Source organism: Sapajus apella, unplaced genomic scaffold, assembly GCF_009761245.1.
Source record: "Sapajus apella isolate SASKATOON/1434 unplaced genomic scaffold, GSC_monkey_1.0 scaffold55, whole genome shotgun sequence".
Classification (NCBI taxonomy): domain Eukaryota; kingdom Metazoa; phylum Chordata; class Mammalia; order Primates; family Cebidae; genus Sapajus; species Sapajus apella.
Genome location: NW_022436995.1, coordinates 11847944 through 11866494, shown reverse-complemented (window position 1 = coordinate 11866494; position 18551 = coordinate 11847944). Strand labels below are relative to the sequence as shown.

General features: G+C 44.7%; 1 long non-coding RNA gene across 1 annotated transcript; it reads right to left on the bottom strand.

Annotated features, from left to right (window-relative positions):
• Window positions 1-4392: 4392 nt before the first annotated feature.
• LOC116527625 lies at window positions 4393-13795 on the bottom strand. Its single transcript, XR_004258629.1, has 2 exons — window positions 12536-13795; window positions 4393-5568 (listed from the first exon to the last, which is right to left on the bottom strand). It is a non-coding gene; the product is annotated as an uncharacterized LOC116527625 (long non-coding RNA).
• Window positions 13796-18551: the final 4756 nt, after the last annotated feature.

Sequence of the window (18551 nt, the reverse complement as noted above, 5' to 3'; positions counted from 1 at the left end):
TGTTGGTCTGATCCAGTAAGGACAAGTTAGATGCTGGCTTATCTGGTCTCCATCAGCAGGAACTGCTTGGAATCTGATGTGTGTCAGTTTGGGGCTGTTTTATCCTGTTTGAGCTGGCTTTACCCAATATGATCCAGGAAGGTTGGCTTGACCTGGTTAGAACCAATTTAAGCAGGTTTTAACCAACTTGTAATCAGCTTGCTTCTTAAAAACACCAGTTGGCTTTCCTTAGAAATCTGACGTTCGGAATGGCTTAGCTCATCTGCGCCGACTGTAAACCACACTGAGTGAGGTTAAATCAGCTAGAACTCTTCCATCTGGCCTGAAACACAAAAAAAGTGGGAATGCTAGAAGGCCAGGTTACAACAGGGTTAGAGTGTGAAGGACTGCAGAGAAAATGGAAGGTACTGCATCTATACTCTTCTAGGTATCAATTGAGAGAGACACTCAGGGTCAAGAGATGATTCTTTGTTGGTTTCTTTTTAAATAGTGACAAAGTTCCCCAAAGAGGTAGGAGGAGAAGAGAGGGACTGGGTTGGAAACCAAGCAGGGTCAAATGCATATTGTTAATTACCTTGGGGATTATATTGATATGGTCATGGTTAGTGCTAATATAAAAGAAAAGGTTTATTTTTATTGTAGAACTATAACTTTGGCTAAACAATTTATGTAGCTGATTCTATTCTTTTGACAATTTTATCAAATTTCCAAGAGTTATAGTTTTCACCCTCCCCCAAGTCATTTGGAGAGCACATGGACATCTGTGTCCTGGCCTCATGGCACCTCCCTCATCCCCATGGAAAGACAAAGATGAAAGAAGGGAGGGAGACCTTTGGCAGCCCAGGGAAGACAAGTTTCAGGAGTTTATGAAGCACCATCCCCTGCCACCCCCAGTGAAGATACTAGAAGGCCTTATGTTCTGAGCTATATTGGGGGACTGCCTCGTTACCACTCCCTACTGTCATGGGGCAGGTGTCAGGGCTGTGGCAAAGATCAGGCTATCATCATCAGCCCCTTCAATGGACTGACCCTAGCATCAGGGTGACCATATGTCCCTGTGTGCCCAAGACAATCCTAGTTTACATCGGAGGCCCCAGCGTCACTATTAATAGTGACCTCCTTTCACTCTCAAAGTTGTTCCAGTTGGGTAACAAATTGTATGATCAAAGGCCTCATCTCCTTTCATCTGCCTGACTCTCTTTTCCCTTCCATAGAGATTTTATCCATCCCCACAGCTTAAAATTCTTTCCCTCTGAAGATAACTACAGAATTTTCATCTCTTGTCTTGTTTTCCCCGAGACCACAATTTCCGCTTGGAGATTGAAACAGTCACCCTGTCAGTGCTGGTGGAAATTACACAAACTGACAACTATTGATTCCGTCTCATTCCCACCACTCACCCCTGCCACCCAGAAAAGTGTCACCTATTTATTGTACCCAGTTCCAACACTAAAGAAAGGTCAGACATATTTGTTCCCATGGTGGAAAATAAAAGGCTGTTTGCCCATGTTGCCAGGATTCCTCTGGAAAGCATCCGGGAATCATTCCAGAAATTCCATTTCCAGGTGTGTCTTTCTTTAAGGAAATATTGTGCAGCAGAGAAGGAACTCACCGTGCAGGTGCCATTGGCTGTGGACGTTGCTGTGGCAGATCGGCCTTATTATTGAATAGCAGAGGAAGGGGTCATGGGGGAAACATAACATGAACGGACAGAGTGCACACGCAGAGGCCCGAGGAAGCTGCAATCAGGGAGCTGACTTGGTTCCAGAGCGTGGCACTAAGGAGACCAACTTTCTGAGCTGTAGATTCACATTATGGCCATGCAGGCATGGAAGTAAGGCAAGCCCATACTTCCTCTTGATTCCGGGACTCCCACTTGAGGCTGATTTGCTGCAACCTTAGCTCTTGAGAGAACTGGGGTCCCTGCCTTCTTGGAAAGCCTGAGAAGAAGTTTTGCTCTCTGGGCGTCACAGCATCCAGTGTACAGGAGACAGGTCAGCAGCTGTGGTCAGCAGAGGCACACACGCCAGCCGCTGGAGATGGGTGGCTTGTCCTGAGTCAAAGCTGGGCGGGTTTATAAACTGCACCTGTGAAGAGAAGAGGGCTGACCCCAGTGGGAATTTCCTGAACCATGTGCACCTGTTCACCCAGGAGAAGGAACGGCTGGAGCTGCTTCTTTCTGTTTATGAAATATGGGCCAAACTCCACTGATAATATAATTTTTAGACCATTTAGTGGAATAATAAAAGTCAAAAGAGAAAAGAGAACATACATGGGTTGAACACCCACAGCGTGCTAAGCTCTCTGCTAGGTGCATTATGGAAGAGAGCTTATTGAATTCCTACGCAAACCTCCGGACGGCCACTGACCTGGAGTCTTGATAGCCAGATACTTCATTCACCCCGCTGAGTCTCAGTTTTTATGTGTATGAAGTGGGCTGACCCTACCTAACCAGGGTCTATTGCAGAATGATGGAGGACGGTGAATGAAATTATGGCCGAAGCTGTGCCCTTCCAGCTCACCGAGATGTAATTCAACCTACATCTGGGGGAAGGTGGTCTGATTCTTGGGATGTGACTCCTGGATATAGTTTGTTTCCACAGGTGGTACAGATTTAGGAGAAGAAGTCTATCTTGGGTCAGGTGTCCCTAAAGGCGGATCCTGAGGTGAGGATTCTGGGACATATCACTTACTTGGGAGATGAGCTCAGGAAGCATGGGAGGCAGTGAGGGGGTGAGGCTGGGAAGGAAGGAGACTCCACAGAGGGTGTGTTCATGAGAGGGTTACCTCTATGGGCAACAGGGACTCAGTCCCCCTAGGGACCCTCTAGGAAACTGTGCAACCCCCCTCAGAGTGGCGCCGCTGAGAGGGGTGGAGCAGGGGTTTTATCCACCAGCTCCTGTCTCTCACGGTAGAGGCTCACTCCTATAGCCTTACCTTAGACTGAAGAACTGTTTGCAGGCAACCTCTAGGGCATGCCCAGGGCATGTGGTTGAGGTACCAAAATGCCTCTGAAAGAGAGATCCCCCCACCTCCAGAAAAGGAGAGGGAGAAGGCAAGAGGAAAGTGAAGGTGGAGAGTTAAGACATCTGGAAAACATGTGGCATTTGCCCTACATCAAAGCCGAAACCTGGAATATGAGAAATCTGGGCTTCGGGAATAGAGTGCTTGTCTCCCCTTCCACTCACTCTCCAGGACCCACCTGTCCACCCACTCCACTTAGAATAGGCACCCATATACGGAGTAGAGGGTGCAAGAATTGGAGGCCAGTTCAGCGCTGTTAGACAATGAAAGTAGCCCTTATGGTGCTTCACACAGTGTCCATTAGCAGGGAATCTTAAGCTGATGTCACCGGGACTTTCGCCGGTAGGCTGCTGTCATTGGGGACAGTATAATCCTGTGGTTATGAGCAGGAGCTTTGGAGTGAGACCAAGCTGGGGTCAGGGTCTAGTTTTGTACCTTGTTAGCTGTATAAACTTAGTCAAATTACTTCATCATCTGTTTATTTATTTATTTTTTAGAGACAGGATCTCACTTTGTCACCCACATTGGAGTGCAGTGGTGCAAACATACCTCATTGCAGTCTTGAACTCCTAGGCTCAAATAATCCTCCCAGTTTAGCCTCCCAAGTAGCTGGGACTATAGGCACAGACTGCTGTGCCTAGCTAATTAAAAACATTTTTTTTTTTTTTTGTAAAGGAAGGGTTTCCTTATGTTGCCCAGGCTGGCCTCAAAGTCTTGGCCTCTAGCCATCCTCCTACCCTGGCCTCCCAAAGTGCAGGAATTATAGGTGAGAGCCCCTACACCTGGTCATTACTTCATCTTTTTAAGTTGAAGTTTCCTCATTCGTAAAACTGGGAAAATGCTAAACTTATAGAGCTGCTGTGAGCGTTAAATGAGATACTGCTCTTATTACAATATCTGACGCATAATGAACAATCAATAAATTCTGGCTAATATTCTCACTCATTCCACAAATATTTATTGAGTCTTTTCTTTGTGCCAGGCTCTATTTCAGGCACGAGTGATACACCAGTGAATTGAGATAGATTCAATCTAAGTTGTCATAAAATTTAGATCCTACTATCTTAAAGACAGACAATAAACAAGAAAATAAGTTGACAACCATTATCATTTCAGGTAATAATATGGTTTGGATGTGTGTCCCCTGCAAATCTCATGTTGAAATGTAATCCTCCATGTTGGAGATGGGGCCTGTGGGGAGGCTACTGGATTCTGGACGTAAATTTCTCATGACTGTCTTAGAATTCTCTTAGCAACAGGTGAGCTCTCCTTCAGTTAGTTCACGCAAGACCTGCTTGTTTAAAAGAGTCTGGGACCTCCCTCTTCTCCCCTACATCTCACCATGTGATGCACCTGCTCTCCCTTTGCCTTCCACCATGACTGGAAGCTTCCTGAGGCCCTTACCAGGAGCAGATACCAGCTCCATGCTTCCTGTCCAGCCTGCAGAATCGAGAGCCAATTAAACCTCTTTTCTTGACCAATTACCCAGCCTTAGGTATTTCTTTATTGCAACGCAAAAGAAGACTAACACAGGTCATAATAAGTGCTGGAGCAGAAGTCTAAAGAAGTGAGGATGCAAGGATCCTGAAAACAGCATTCTAGGAGGTGAGTGCAGGAAATATGAAAGCCATGTGATGAGAACACTGTATTCTCATAAATAAAGTGGCATCTGAGTGCTTGCTATGAAGGGTACAAAATACAGTAACAGATGAAAAAGGAATTGGGAGTTGAAGAGAGATTTATTGATTTGCTAATTAATTTTTAAACATAATATAGGATGTTATCCCATGTTGGTATGCCAAAGGGATGAATCACTAGAAACAGAAAATCAATGATACAAGAGAAAGATGTCAAGTCCTTGAATAGGAAAGAGGGCTAGGGCCCTGTGTACAGGTGGCAGATGCCCTGGGCCGAGGCTGTGGCAGGCCATCCCTTGCAGCAGGGAGAAATGCAGAGGATAGAAAAACAGCCACAAGAAACATTCCTGGATGCTTAGGGAAATTGCTTTTCTCTTAAAAATTTCCAAAAATTCATCTTAAGCACCTATTAAATGGCTCATCTGGAGCTGAAGGTTTGGCGCTGCCTGCCAAGCAATGGTTCGGGGTTCTCAGCCAATCCCAGGAGAGTAAAAGCTGGGACAGGAGGTCAGAGAACACATTCTCCTCCATCTGTGCATGCCTTCAATAAATGTTGGATTGACTGGAATTATGAGAAACTAAAATCATTTGTTGAAGATCTGCTTAAAAGATATTTACAGATGGTGCAGAAAACCATTATACCGAGGAAGGAATTACAGCTTCCCCAGACAGTGTTGGAACTGTCCTGAGAAAATAGGTCTGAAGGTAGGAACCTTGTCCTGATGGGATGCTTCACCACTGAGAACTGGGAGGGGTCCATTGACTCGGTGTCTGTGTGATGACATGGCCTCTTCATAGGCAGCAAAATCCCAGGAGAGCAGATCTCCCAGATAGAAAAAGGGACCCCCTTCACATTATGTTCTCTCATAGGCTTCTTCCTGAAATCTGAGGCCTGAACCCCCAAATACTGTGAATAAAAAGATTTTTTAAAATTTAAATTTAAATTTTCGAATCAGCAGGTACACATGCAGGCTTGTTACAAGGGTCTATTGTGTGATGCTGGGGTTTGGGTTTTTATTGATCCCATCACCCAGGTAGTGGACATAGTACCTAATAGGAAGGTTTTCAGCCCTTGCTCTCCTCTCTCTCTCCCTCCTTTTGGACTCCCCAGTGTCTATGGAAGGGTATTTCCTAGGTTTTCTTCTAAGATTTCAAAGCTTGAGGTCTTACATTTAAATCTTTAATCCATCTTGAGTTAATTTGTGTATATGGTGATAGGTAGGGGTCTGGTTTCATTCTTCTGCATAAGGCTAGCCAGCTATCCCAGCACCATTTATTGAATAGGGAGTTTTTTTCCTATTGCTTATTCCCTTTCTCCTATTTCCTTATTCCCCTTTCCCCATTGTTTATTTTTGTCAACTGTCAAAAATCACTTTGTTGTAGGTGTATGGCTTTGTTTCTGTGTTCTGCATTTTGTTTTATTGGCCTATGTGTTTGTTTTTGTACTGTACCATGCTGTTTTGGCTATCATAACCTTGTGGTATAGTCTGAAGTCAGGTAATGTGATGTCTCCAGCTTTGTTCTTTTTGCTTAGGATTGGTTTGACCTTTCAGACTCTTTTTTGATTCCATATGAATTTAAAATACTTTTTTCTAAATCTGTGAAAAAATGGCATTGGTAATTTGATATTAATAGCATTGAATTTGTAGTTTGCTTTGGGCAGTATGGCCATTTTAACAATATTGATTCTTCTAATCCGTGAGCATGGGATATTTTTTCATTTGTTTGTCTTGTCAATGATTTCTTTCAGCAGTGTTTTGTGATTCCAATAAGTAGACATCCTTCACCTCCTTGGTTAAATGTATTTCTAGTTATTTTATTTTAGGTGGTAGCTATTGTAAATGGGATTATATTCTTGATTTGGCTCTCAGTTTTAATGTTATTGGTGTAGAGAAATGCTGCTGGTATTTGTACATTGATTTTGTATCCTGAAAATTTACTGAAGTTGTTTATCAGTAATAGAAGTCTTCTCATGGAGACTAGACTATGGGGTTTTCTAGGTATAAAAGTATATTGCCTGTGAAGAAAGATAGTTTGACTTCCTCTATTACTATTTGGATGCCTTTTATTTTTTTCTCTTGGTGGATTGCTCTGGCTGGGACTTCCAACACTATGTTGAATAGAAGTGGTGCAAATGGGCATCCTTGTCTTTTTTTTCATTCCTCAAGGGGAATGTTTCCAGCTTTTGTACATTCAGTATGATGTTGTCTGTGGGTTTGTCATAAATGGCTCTTGTTATTTTTAGGTATGTTCCTTCAATTCCTAGTTTATTGAGGCTTTTTGTCATTAAGGGATGTTGGATTTTGTTTAAAGCTTTTTCTGCATCTATTGAAATGGTCACATGGTTTTTGTTTTTAATTCTGCTTCAACGGTGAATCCATTTATTGATTGTGTATGCGGAACCAACCTTGTATCCCAGGAATAAAGCTTACTGATTGTGGTGAATTAATTTTTGATGTGCTGCTGGGTTTGGTTTTCTAGAATTTTATTGAGGATTTTCATGTCTATGTTCATCAGGGATATTGGTCTGTAGTTTTTTTTGTTTTTTTTTTTTTTTCATTGTGTCTTTGTCAGATTTTGTTATCAGGATAATACTGGTTTCCTAGAATGAGTTAGGGAAGAATCCTTCCTCCTCAATCTTTTGGGATAGTTTCAGTAGGATTGGTACCTTCTTTATATTTCTGGTAGAATTCGGCTGTGAATCCAACTAGCCCAGGACTTTTATAGGTTGGTAGGTTTTTTATTACTGATTCAATTTCAGAACACACCAATCGTCTGTTCAGAGTTTCAGTTTTTTCCTGATTCAATCTTGGCAGGTTATGTGCTTCCAGGAATTTATCCATTTCCTCTAGGTTTTCTAGTTTGTGTGCATAGAGGTATTCCTAATAGTCTCTGAGGATCTTTACTATTTCTTTGGGACCAGTTGTAATGTCACCTTTGTCATTTCTGATTGTGCTCATTTGGATCTTCCTTCCCCCCTCCCTCCCTCCCTCCCTTCCTTCCTTCCTTCTTCCCTCCCTCCCTCCCTCCCTTCCTTCCTTCCCTCCCTCCCTCCCTCCCTCCCTCCCTCCCTCCCTCCTTCCTTCCTTCCTTCCTTCCTTCCTTCCTTCCTTCCTTCCTCTCTTTCTCTCTTTCTTTCTTCTCTTTTCTTTCTCTCTCTTTCCTTCTTTCTTTTTCTTTCTTTTCTTTCTTTCTCAATCTAGCTGGTGGGATATCAGTCTTGTGTATCCTTTCAAAAAACTAACTTTTCATTTTGTGGATCCTTTGTATGTTTTGGGAGGGGTCTCAATTTTGCTTAGTTATGTTCTATTTTAGTTATTTCCTTTCTTCTGCTAGTTTTGAGATAGCTTGTTCTTTGTTTTTCTAGTTCCTTTTTGTATAATGCAATGTTAGATCATTAATTTGAGATCTTTCTATTTTCTTGATGTAGACATTCAGTGCTATAAACTTTCCTCTTAACACTACTTTTGCCTAATCCCAGAGATTTTGGTATGTTTCAAAGAATTTGTTTCAAAGAATTTGATAAAAAGACTTTTGTAGTTAACAATGAGGGAAGTCTTTCCGTGTTGGAAATCTGGAGTTCTAGTATATTCCCCTGGTGATCTAGCACTTCCTGCAGTGGGAATTGTGGGATTTTCCTGCTAAGCTTGTAATGTTGGAAGGATAGTCATTACTCAAGAGTCTTACACTCTGCCTATTAATCACACAGAGGCAGGAGAGTATGTTGACTAGTTTCTCACTTTGGACCTGAAGCTGCTTTTAACAACCCACCTATAACAACCCACGAAGACCCACACTGGGCCAATGAGCATGAGAAGTCCCTTGATCTAACTCCACTGCACAGTGGGGTGATCAGTGGGGTTCTGAAAAGCCCTTGGAATGTCACATACTTGCGCCTTTCCTTGTCCCCCAGTAGCTGCGTCATCCATGGATACTCTTTCTTTCCCACCCTTGCCACTTCCTGTGCTCACCTGGATACTCCTCCCTTGCTCCCCTCAGCTTCCCACTCAGGTGTCTCATATCTCTTTGGCCTTCTATGGGGGCTGTCAGACCCATGGTCTGCTTTCATCTAAAGATGAGTTAATAAGGGCTACAGACACAGGCAGGTAGAGAGGGAAATTTAGAAAACCAGCTCTAAAAGTCAAAGTTGTATAAGATAATCAAATCTTTCAGATTTTCAAGAATCTCCTCCTCCCAGCACAACTCCTCTGCCTTCTTCTCATCTCCCCACTGATGTCTGCTCTGTCTGCAGAAAGGGGTTAGGGTGAAGAAATAGACCCACCCTGCCAGGAAGCCTTCACATCACAGTGGCTGTCTGGGATCCAGAGCTGGGTACATAGCAAGTTGATTCCTAAGACCCTGGACAGCACATACAAGCTAAAAGTGTGCTTTTCTCTATGGGATGGTCCAGAAAGAATACCGTGCTTCAAAGCGATTCTGCATATAAGGTGGTAGTTGCAGCCTAGGGAAGGGCCCACAAGTAAGGAATGCCCCCAGGACTTGCAGCAAGTTGCCGAAGAGCACAGTTAACACATCAGGTTACAGACCTTACCAAAGTGGAGGCTCACAGGCCAAAGAAAGGCTAATTAGTTAATTGATTAATTAGCATAGCTAAAGAAAGTATCTGTGGAAACAAAGTAGCACTAGGTCAGCTTGGAATCTAGAAAGAGCTCAAGCAGAAAGGCATACTTGGGAAAGCCTTGCTAAAGGAGTCAGTCCTGACCTGTAGCATAAGCCAGCTGTTCAATCACCCTCCCACTGGCTTAGGAGGTGAAATGCAAACACCTGTGGAGTCCCCAGCCTCTACCACGGATAGATCCAAACACTTTTTGCTTGTTTCTGCTCTGCCTCTGCTTCCATGATAGGTAGGTTGAGACTGAGAACGTTGTGTACCCAGGAGCGAGGGTCCTGCAATTGCTTCATGAGATGGGGCATGGGACAAAAGCACCAAGTACAAGGTCAACAGAACTATCCAGACTGGAGGCAACACACCCCCCTTTCACCCCAGCTGGTTAAAGCCTTTTTTCAAATTCTTTAGTAAACAGGAATCAGGTCATTAATTTTAAAACCCTGCCCTAGAGTATGGGTGATTTAGTTGTATCAAGGGTCCCTAAGACCACCACCAGGCTCAGTGATTTGCTAGGAGGACTCACAGGATTCCACATATAGCCATGCTCACAGCTAAGAGTGATTACAGCAGAAGGATACATAGCAACTATTTCACAGGCAAAGGGAATAGGCACATGGGGAGAAGTCCAGAGAAAGCCAGGTGCAAGCTCCCAAGGGTCTGCTCTCAGTGAATTCACACAGGACACACTTAATTCCTCTAGCAACAAATTCTAACTACACATGTGAAGTACTGTCTGTCAGGGAAGCTCATTAGAGACTCAGTGCCTAAGATTTTTATTGGGGTTTTGTCATATAGGCACCCTCTGCCTAGCATGTAACAAGACTCCAGGCTCTCAGACAGAAGGCAGGTGTTCAGCACAAACTGTTTCATTTGTACAAATGGTGTAAGTCCAGTGAGCCACCCTTATCATTGATGGAAAGTTTTTTATCAGTGTAGGGAATTATGCACGGGCCAAGTTCCCGGATGCCAGCCAAGGGCCAAGTTTACAAGCAGACCTTTCTAAAGAGCACAGTCTCAGGCAGCTGTGGTGACTGTTTCCTGCACAGGTGTATACAATTAAACTCATGTTATCCATACAGTAACACTATAAAGTTCTCACAAGCATAGGTTCAAGCATGAACAAATCCTGTGCTATGTTCTTGAAGTCCCAAGATAAAACCTTCCTCTAAATATTGAGGTGGATATATTTTTTTCCACCAAGAGGAGCCCATGTTTGACTGCCAACAAGATTCTAGTGCTCCCATTAGCCAAGTGTGGTGGTGTATGCCTGTATTCCTAGTTATTAAGAGACTGAGGCAGGAGGATCCCTGGAGCCTCGGAGCTCGAGGCTGCAGTGAGCTATGATTGCACCACTAAACTCCAGCCTGGGTGACAGAGTAAGACCCTGTGTCTAAAAATAAACAAATAAATAAAGATTCTAGTGTTCCAAGCTGGCAAAACATGCCCAATCCCACCCCTCCCTTCTACCACCACCTTGTATCCTGGCCCTTCAATGAGTTCGAGCTTTCAAGCCATCCCGATTATTTGGGGTGCTAAATGTTATTCACAAATTGTCCCTTTCTCACCCTTCCCCAAGCCAGAATTGATCAGCACGGCCTCCCCAGCCCCTGGCTCCCAGATCCAGAGGAGGTCACGTTGCTCCAGAAGTACTTCAGGGGACCCCCTGGAGGCTGCGCACAGCGAAGCTCAGACAAGAGCCCTTCCCTCTGAGTTATTTAAAGGCGTCTCTACTCTGCTCCCTCCTCTCTTCTTGCTCCCTCACCTCCTTCTACAGTTGGGACATTATTGTCTTATTTTTGCCCTTCAGAAGCAAACTGTCAACACAGTGACCTTTTCTTTGGACAGTTGTTCAAATATTCTGTGATCTATGACTTGAGCCACCCTGAAGTCAACCTCGAATCTACTCAGTGGTAGTGACTTGATTGCTCTTGGACCCATGGAAACCTTAATCCTCAGCCCCGTTTTACACAGTGATGACTTTGCCCAGTTTATTTTCTTTTTTCAAAGGATGGCGTTAGGGAAGCAGTGAGGGGGGAGGTGGTTACCCCTTTGGGTCTACTCAGTGCAATTAGTCCATTCATAGAGGCTAGACCGGGGGGCCCTCCACACCCAGATCATTACCTCAGTAGGAATTCCCCTTCTGTTTTTTTGTTTTTTTTTTTTTTCTTTTTTCTCCAAGTGTAGAATCCGGACTGCCTATGTGTGAGGGGCTGGGGGTGTTTCAGGACAAATGACATCATGTAGCCCCATAGAAACAGATGTTCAGACTTTCTGTACTTCATGAACTCAGTTTCGTGCCATCTACTGGAATGGAAACTGGCCAGGCCATCCGGAGGGAGCTTCTAAGACGGGTGGGTGGGACCTCACTGCTTTCCTTTCACTGAAACAGGAAGGGCCTGGGCTGGAATATCTTAGTGAGCACAACCAGAAATGGGCATGGAAAACCAGTGCTCAACCCACAGTAGGTGAGGACTCCAGCTCCACTGAACAGATTTGTAAGCTAGATGCTGAAGTAATTTTTCCGCTCCACCTCCCCCACTCCACTCCCCGCAGAAAGGCATGAGATATTTTTAGCAGGAAAAATAAATGCCCCATAAAAACGAACATAAAAATACCATACGAAGGACAGGGCACCCTCCCACTGGTTTCCAAGAGATCCCTGGAGTGACCATTAAATTCAACAGGCTTTGAAGCTGGCATTGGAGGAGTGGATGAGCACAGGCCCGTCCTAGTCTGAAAAGAGCTGGAGAGTGGAATAGAAAGAAGAAACTGGCCAAAAGAACCCTGTACTTAATGAAGGAGAGTATGGGATCGGGGAGAAATTCACAAAGTACACCGTGTGCCTCTTCTGTGAGCTCATGACCATTTTGCCTGCCAAGTCCAATGACCTTCCCTCCACGCACGTCTCCCTGACCGTTCCGTGGCATCTGATCCATTCCTCTTGCCGCTGGCCTCTGTGGAACTGTTCTTTCTTCATGCTCCCCCATTTCTGCCCCAAGCTTAACAGAATAAAATCTGAGGTCCTCATTTTCCTCCCAAACCAGCTTATTTCTTTATTTCCCTCTCAATGAAAAGCATTTCCAGGTCCTCAGGCCAAAACCTTGAAGCCACCCTTGACTTCTCTCTCTCACACCCCACCCCAATCCAGCAGATCCTGCTGCTCCGCTCCCCAAATACATCGGAACCTGACCACTTCTCACCACCTGCCCGTTCCCATGTGGTCCAAGCCCTCGTCATTTCTCACCTGGCTTATTGCACAGGCTGCCAGCTTTACCTTCGTTCTCTTGCCCCCTTGGGCCATGGGTTCTCAATGCCGTCATCAGACCGATACTGTTAACATGAAAGTCAGATGGCAATCTCTGCTCAAAGCCTTCGAAAGATTTCCACTCCTACCTAGGAGGGAACCCCAAGTCCTTACAATGGCTTCAAGGCCTCAAGTGGTCTAGCCCCTTGTTAATTCTGACCTCTTCTCTTCCAAGCAAGCCCTGTTAACGCACCGCTCCAGCCACATGGGCTCCAAGCTAGTTCTCTCATCTCCAGGCCCTTGGACATGTGATTCTGTCCTCCAAAAATGCTTTCCCCACCAGAGGTCTTCACAGCTCACTCCCTCACTTGCTCCAGGTCTTCAGGCGAGTGCCGCTTTCTTGGTCACTCCATCTGAAACTGCAACCATCTTGACATTAAAAAAAGAAAATTCCCTTCTTTCCTTTATTTCTCACCTTAGAACTCATCTCCAGCTAACCTATTATAGAGGAAACTGACTGTCTTGTTTATTTCCTCCCCCCTCCTCCACTAGAATGTAAACTCCATGAGGGCAGAAATCCTTGTCTCTTTTTTGTTTGCTTGTTTGTTTCTGCTGCTGAGTCTCCAGCAGAACCTTCTATTGAATGAATAGAATTAATGAAGGAGCGGATGTATCTGCTAAAATCCACAACCACTTCCGACCTCCCTGCTCTTGATGCTGTCATCAGTACTTGTCACATCTTCCAGCTCTCGGGAGCTGTTCTGGCCCATACCCCTCCTGTGCCACTTGCCTCTAATCAGACACCGACTCCTCCGCCATGGATCTTCCTTCTGAGAAACCCAGTGGTGTGATGGGGCAGACCAGTCTCTGCTCAAGTCACAAGAACCAGGACAAACTTTTCAAAATGCTTCAGAGCAAGTGGCTTCAACAAACTCCAAATGTAAAGTGGGTTTAATAACATCGACTTCCGTAGGTTATTGTGAGAATGGCATGGGGTAACCTGTCTATCATGCTTCTCCTGGTGCCTGACAGAGTCACCGCTTCCCTTCCCGCTGTACTTATGCTATTTTAAATGCCTCTGACTCTGATGGCTACGACTCTCTTGAAGGTCTCTTCAGTCTTCTCGCTGGGCCACCCAACTTGTCCACTGCTGCATAATTTCTCCAGGTTACTTCCTGGTTCAAAAGTCTTTGTGTGGCCAGGTGCAGTGGCTTATGCCTGTGATCCAAGCTCTTTGAGATCCCCAAGCAGGAGGATCACTTCAGGCCAGGAGTTTGAGACCAGCCTGGACAACATAGCAAGACCCCATCTCTACAAAAAATAATATTAAAAAATTAGCTGGGCATGGTAGTACATACCTGTAGTCCTAGCTACTCAGGAGGCTGAGGCAGGAGTATGGCTTGAGCCAGAAGTTGGAGGCTACAGAGAGCTATGATCACTCCATTGCACTCTAGCCTAGTGACAGAGAAAAACCCTTCTCAAAAACAGACAAACAAAACCCCCAAATCTTTGCATTCCTTCCAAAGGAGGAAATGTTTCATTTAACCCAGCCATGTGCAGTTAAATGTGATCAACCAAATGAACTCATTTCATGCGTTTAACTCAAGCAAGCTGATTTCTTCACAGGAGCTGCCCAGGAAATGCTTCAGTGAAGCCCCCCATGATGTGTGTGGGGTCAGTTCATCAGCTGAGCTGTCTTACCACTTATAGACTTCCAAGCCCTACATGTTCTTCCTTGTCTCTGAGTCACTGTGAATGCTGTCCGTGAACCTAAAATGCCCTTTGACTCTTCCCCCTCCCCCTCTTTGCCTATTAAATAGCACTACACTCACCAGAGTTCCAGCCATTTGTGGGGCAGAGACAAAAGGATCACTTGAAGCCAGGAGTTTGAGGCTGCAGTGAGCTATGATCACACCTGTGAAGAGTCATCACACTCCAGCCTGGGCAACACAATGAGATCCCGTCTTTCACAGAAAAGTAAAAAAATAAAAAATAACACCACATCCTTCAGCAGCATTAAGGCAGGCCCTCCTTTCAAAAGCCCACTGTGCCTCCTTCCTGAGCTGAGCTTCGCTGCCCCTCTGCTGTGCTCCCACCACATCCGTGCTTACTCCAAAGAGGCACGTACTACGTTGAATTGCATTTGCCTGTTGAGCCATCTACCTCTCCAGCCCAGGCTCTGAGCCCTGGTGGGCAGGGACCATGCCCAATTCATTTGAGTGAACTGGTGCCAAATACAATATTTGGCACATGGTAGGTGTGGAATAAACGCTTTCTGAATGAATGAGCAGGTCAGTAAGTGAGGAATGGATGACTCAATGGCTAAGTGAAGGCTTATGAGGGCAGGAAAGACAGGAAAAGCATGCCTGTTAGGAACAGACCCAGAACGGCACCCCCTAACCCCTCGTCTTCTGTCCGGGGTCCTCTCCTCTCCGCCCTGCACACACTTGTTTTCCGTGAGCCACCTCACCCAACCCGGAGGCTCTCTTCCCATCTGAGTTTCATTGATTGCCAAAGCAATGGTCCCAAACTCTGTGCCAAACTTAAGGCAAGCTTTTCAAAAAATGTGTTTTTTGCCTATGGCTTTTCCATTTGAATTTTTATAGCCACCACTTCCTCCAGGAGATGACTTGTCTCTCTGGATTGGAGGTGTGTCTGCATTTCAGGAACAAGCAACTTTTCTCTGTGGCTGTGGGCTGTACACTCTGAACCCCTACCATCGGAAAGGCAACTCCTGCTATGTCCTGTTCAGAAAGGATTTTAGCAGGTTTGATGAAGGTAAATGCATTCCTATCACCATGGAGACGTGGTATTTCTCGGTGACAGAGAACAGAGAAGCAAAGTTAAACTTACTTGCATTGCAGTGTAGCAGAAAAAGTAAAAATTCAGAGCCTGGATGTGTAGGGCAGGCATGGGGAATTTCTGGCCTCCAGCTCTTGGCTCAATTTTCTTCCAGCCTTTGGCAAATGTGACAAACCATGGTTATATTAATGAAGAATGATACTTATCAGTCAGATACCACCCAGTGCTGGAAAGGCCCCAGAGCCAATTGGAAGGTAGTGGGTGGTGACACATTTTAAAGCACGTTCTGCTTGTTCTACTCCACTTCAGAATTCATTTGGGCTTCCTACATTTCAAGTCAACTCTCTTTTTGAAATGCCTGTAGATTCTCCAGAACCTGTGCTAAGTTTTAGGGCAATTTTTTTTTTAATTTTTTTTTTTTGCCTTTTGCCCTTGTTTTATATGTTGACCAAAGCTATAAAGTCAGATGCTTTGAAAGATGGAAAGACCCTTAGAGATTATCTGATCTAACCCCCTCGTTTTACAGGCTAGGAAACTGTCAGAAGTGACTTTAACTTTGAATTTTACGAGGTCTGTTTGTGTTGACAACATGATTGATTGCTCTGCTTCCAAGACTGAAGATTTGCAAGTGGAAATATTTAAAAAAAAAAAAAAGAAAACAACTCAGTGCTCTTCCTGATGGGTGGGAGAGTAAGGTAAAAGCTTTTGTTTTTGTAACTGTTTCTGTGCCACGTACTCCACCAGATAGAACGCAAGACCTCTCTATCTGGTTTAAGCCTACCACTGTCAGAATAACCACGGGAGGAATACCTGGAGACTGTTGCTACTGGTCTTAGGAAAGTATCCAATGATCAGAGGTCACTTCCCCACTTCGAGGGTGTTCAGACTGACAGAAAAGACTAAAGACCTCCGAAGCAATGACACGTCCAAGCAGACAGCAGCACCCACTGTTCCCAAAGAGAGTTTCTCTTGGGGCTTCTGGCCAGTTGAACTCCTTAACAAATCAGATCCTGCGCACGACAGCTGTGCACAACCCTGCCTCTGTTGAACAGGGACTCTGTGCGGCCAAAGCAGGCTCCATGACAATGAGGCACAGCTTGGTTTGGGCGTTGTAGACAGCTTAGGCTGTTGTGTAGGAAGCTGATGCCTAGAATCACTCTGGAACAGGCGCAACGTTCAGAGCTAGAAAAGCAAAATCAAAACCTGTTTGCAGAGCCCGTGGATAAGATCAGGAACAGCGAACGGGTTTCACGTCCACTCTGACTGGCTGTGCCTGCCTGGAGTATGGCACTGAGAAGGGTTGTGAAGCTGTGAGTCAGAGGAAAGACACATGGCTAGGGATCAGGAGTGCCTGCATTAGGCCTAAGCAGGGGACAGCAGCAAGTGTACTATGCCTTTTCTTTATTTTATTTTATTTTAGCCAAGAATTACCTGTAAAAAGTCAAGAAGTGCTTCCATTGATGCAACACAGCAGTCCTTTTCAGGTAATCTTACCAGCAGGCTCCCTTTTCTCACTGAAGAGCCGTGTTAGCAATAAACTTTGGCTAGAGGGTGCTGTGGAAATGGTAGAATATGGAGATTATTCTGTGAAAAATTATAAGTGATTTGAGAGTAGAAGCAAAAAGCTATTGGCACTAGTCAGAATACATAGAAAATAAAATATAAACTCACTTTTGTAATCCATCTGGGATGGCATGGATTGAATGGATCGACAAGGGTGCGTGGTTGAATAGACAACATTCTTCACCTGCCAGCGCAGAGCCCTAAAATGAACACTTAACCACCATTGAGGGTGGGAGGCAGCTGTTTGATGGTGCTGGTTGGGGGAAAGGGGAGGTGTAAGCCTCATAATGAGGGCAGTGAGGGTGGCTAAATTATCTGGCCATCGGAAATTCTATTGTCTCAGCTCAGTTGAGGAAACAGTATACTTAAATGGAGGATAAAACTGATGGACCAGGCAACAGATGGGGCCATCACACAGAGCAGGCCTGGGATGCGCCTGTCAAGGAGAAAAGAAGCCCTCCCTGTCCACTCACTGATGGGAGAGCCAGTCCAGAAGCACGAGCCCAGAAGCAATCTGGGTGTCTACATGGAGGAATGATTCTTGTCATTCCTAAGGCTGTTCTAGATCCTGTTTCCTGATATTTTCCCCATGTGTGTGGGACACAGGGGAAGCTGTGAAGGGAGGCACAAGTACTTTTTATGTATCTCTTCAGATTATTTAATTTTTCTTTTCTAGTTCTTACTATGGGGAGTTACATGGATTGATCTGTCAAATGTTAGGCCAACTTTACATTCCTGGGATGAAATCCACTTGGTCATGACCTATTATCTTCCTATGTATCATTGGATTTGATTCACTAAAATACTGCTAAGAAGTTTTGTGTCTATGCTTGCTGTGGGAAAATAGCCCACTGCATGGCAAGAGTGGTGCCATCTTGAATTGAAACTGCCATGATGGCTGTTGTTTGACTCTTGCATGCCAAAGGGATCTGCAGCAAGGCCTTTAAACAATGCCCATAGCTTAGATAACCCCTCATAAAGATGCTTATCTAACCTTCTCAGTAGTCGAGTTTCACAAGAAACACAGATGTGACTCGCTACCACATATTTTACCAAAAAAACTTGTAATATTTTCTAAAACTTGATTGTAGCGATTCCACTGCCTCTCAGCAACCCGACATCACTTCTATTTGTAAGTTCCTATTAAATGTTTCTTTTTAAGAAATTGAATTTGTCAGCCTTTTTATTTAGCCTCTCAGCTTCCTCGGCCTTTGGGGGCAGGCTTACATATACCTGCTCACTGCAGATCATTTGTCTTCGTCTTTTTTGTGGTGCTATAACATAATATCATAGACTGGATAATTTATAAAGAAAAGAGACTTATTTGACTCACAGTTTTGGAGGCTGGGAAGTTCTATAGCATGCTACCCACGTCTGGTGAGGACCTTCTTGCTGTATCATAACTTGGCAGAAGGGCAGAGCATGTGAGACAGAGAGAGGCACCAGGTGCTGGACCCACTTTTATCTGTCACTCTTGTGACAACTGACCCATAATAACTACATCAACCTATTCATGAGGGCTTCACCCTGATGATCCAATCTCCTCTTAATAGGCCCCACCTCCCAACACTGTTGCACTGGGGATTAAGTTTCTAACACATGAACTTTTGGGGAACACATTCAAACTGTAACAATGTTCATGAGAGATTTG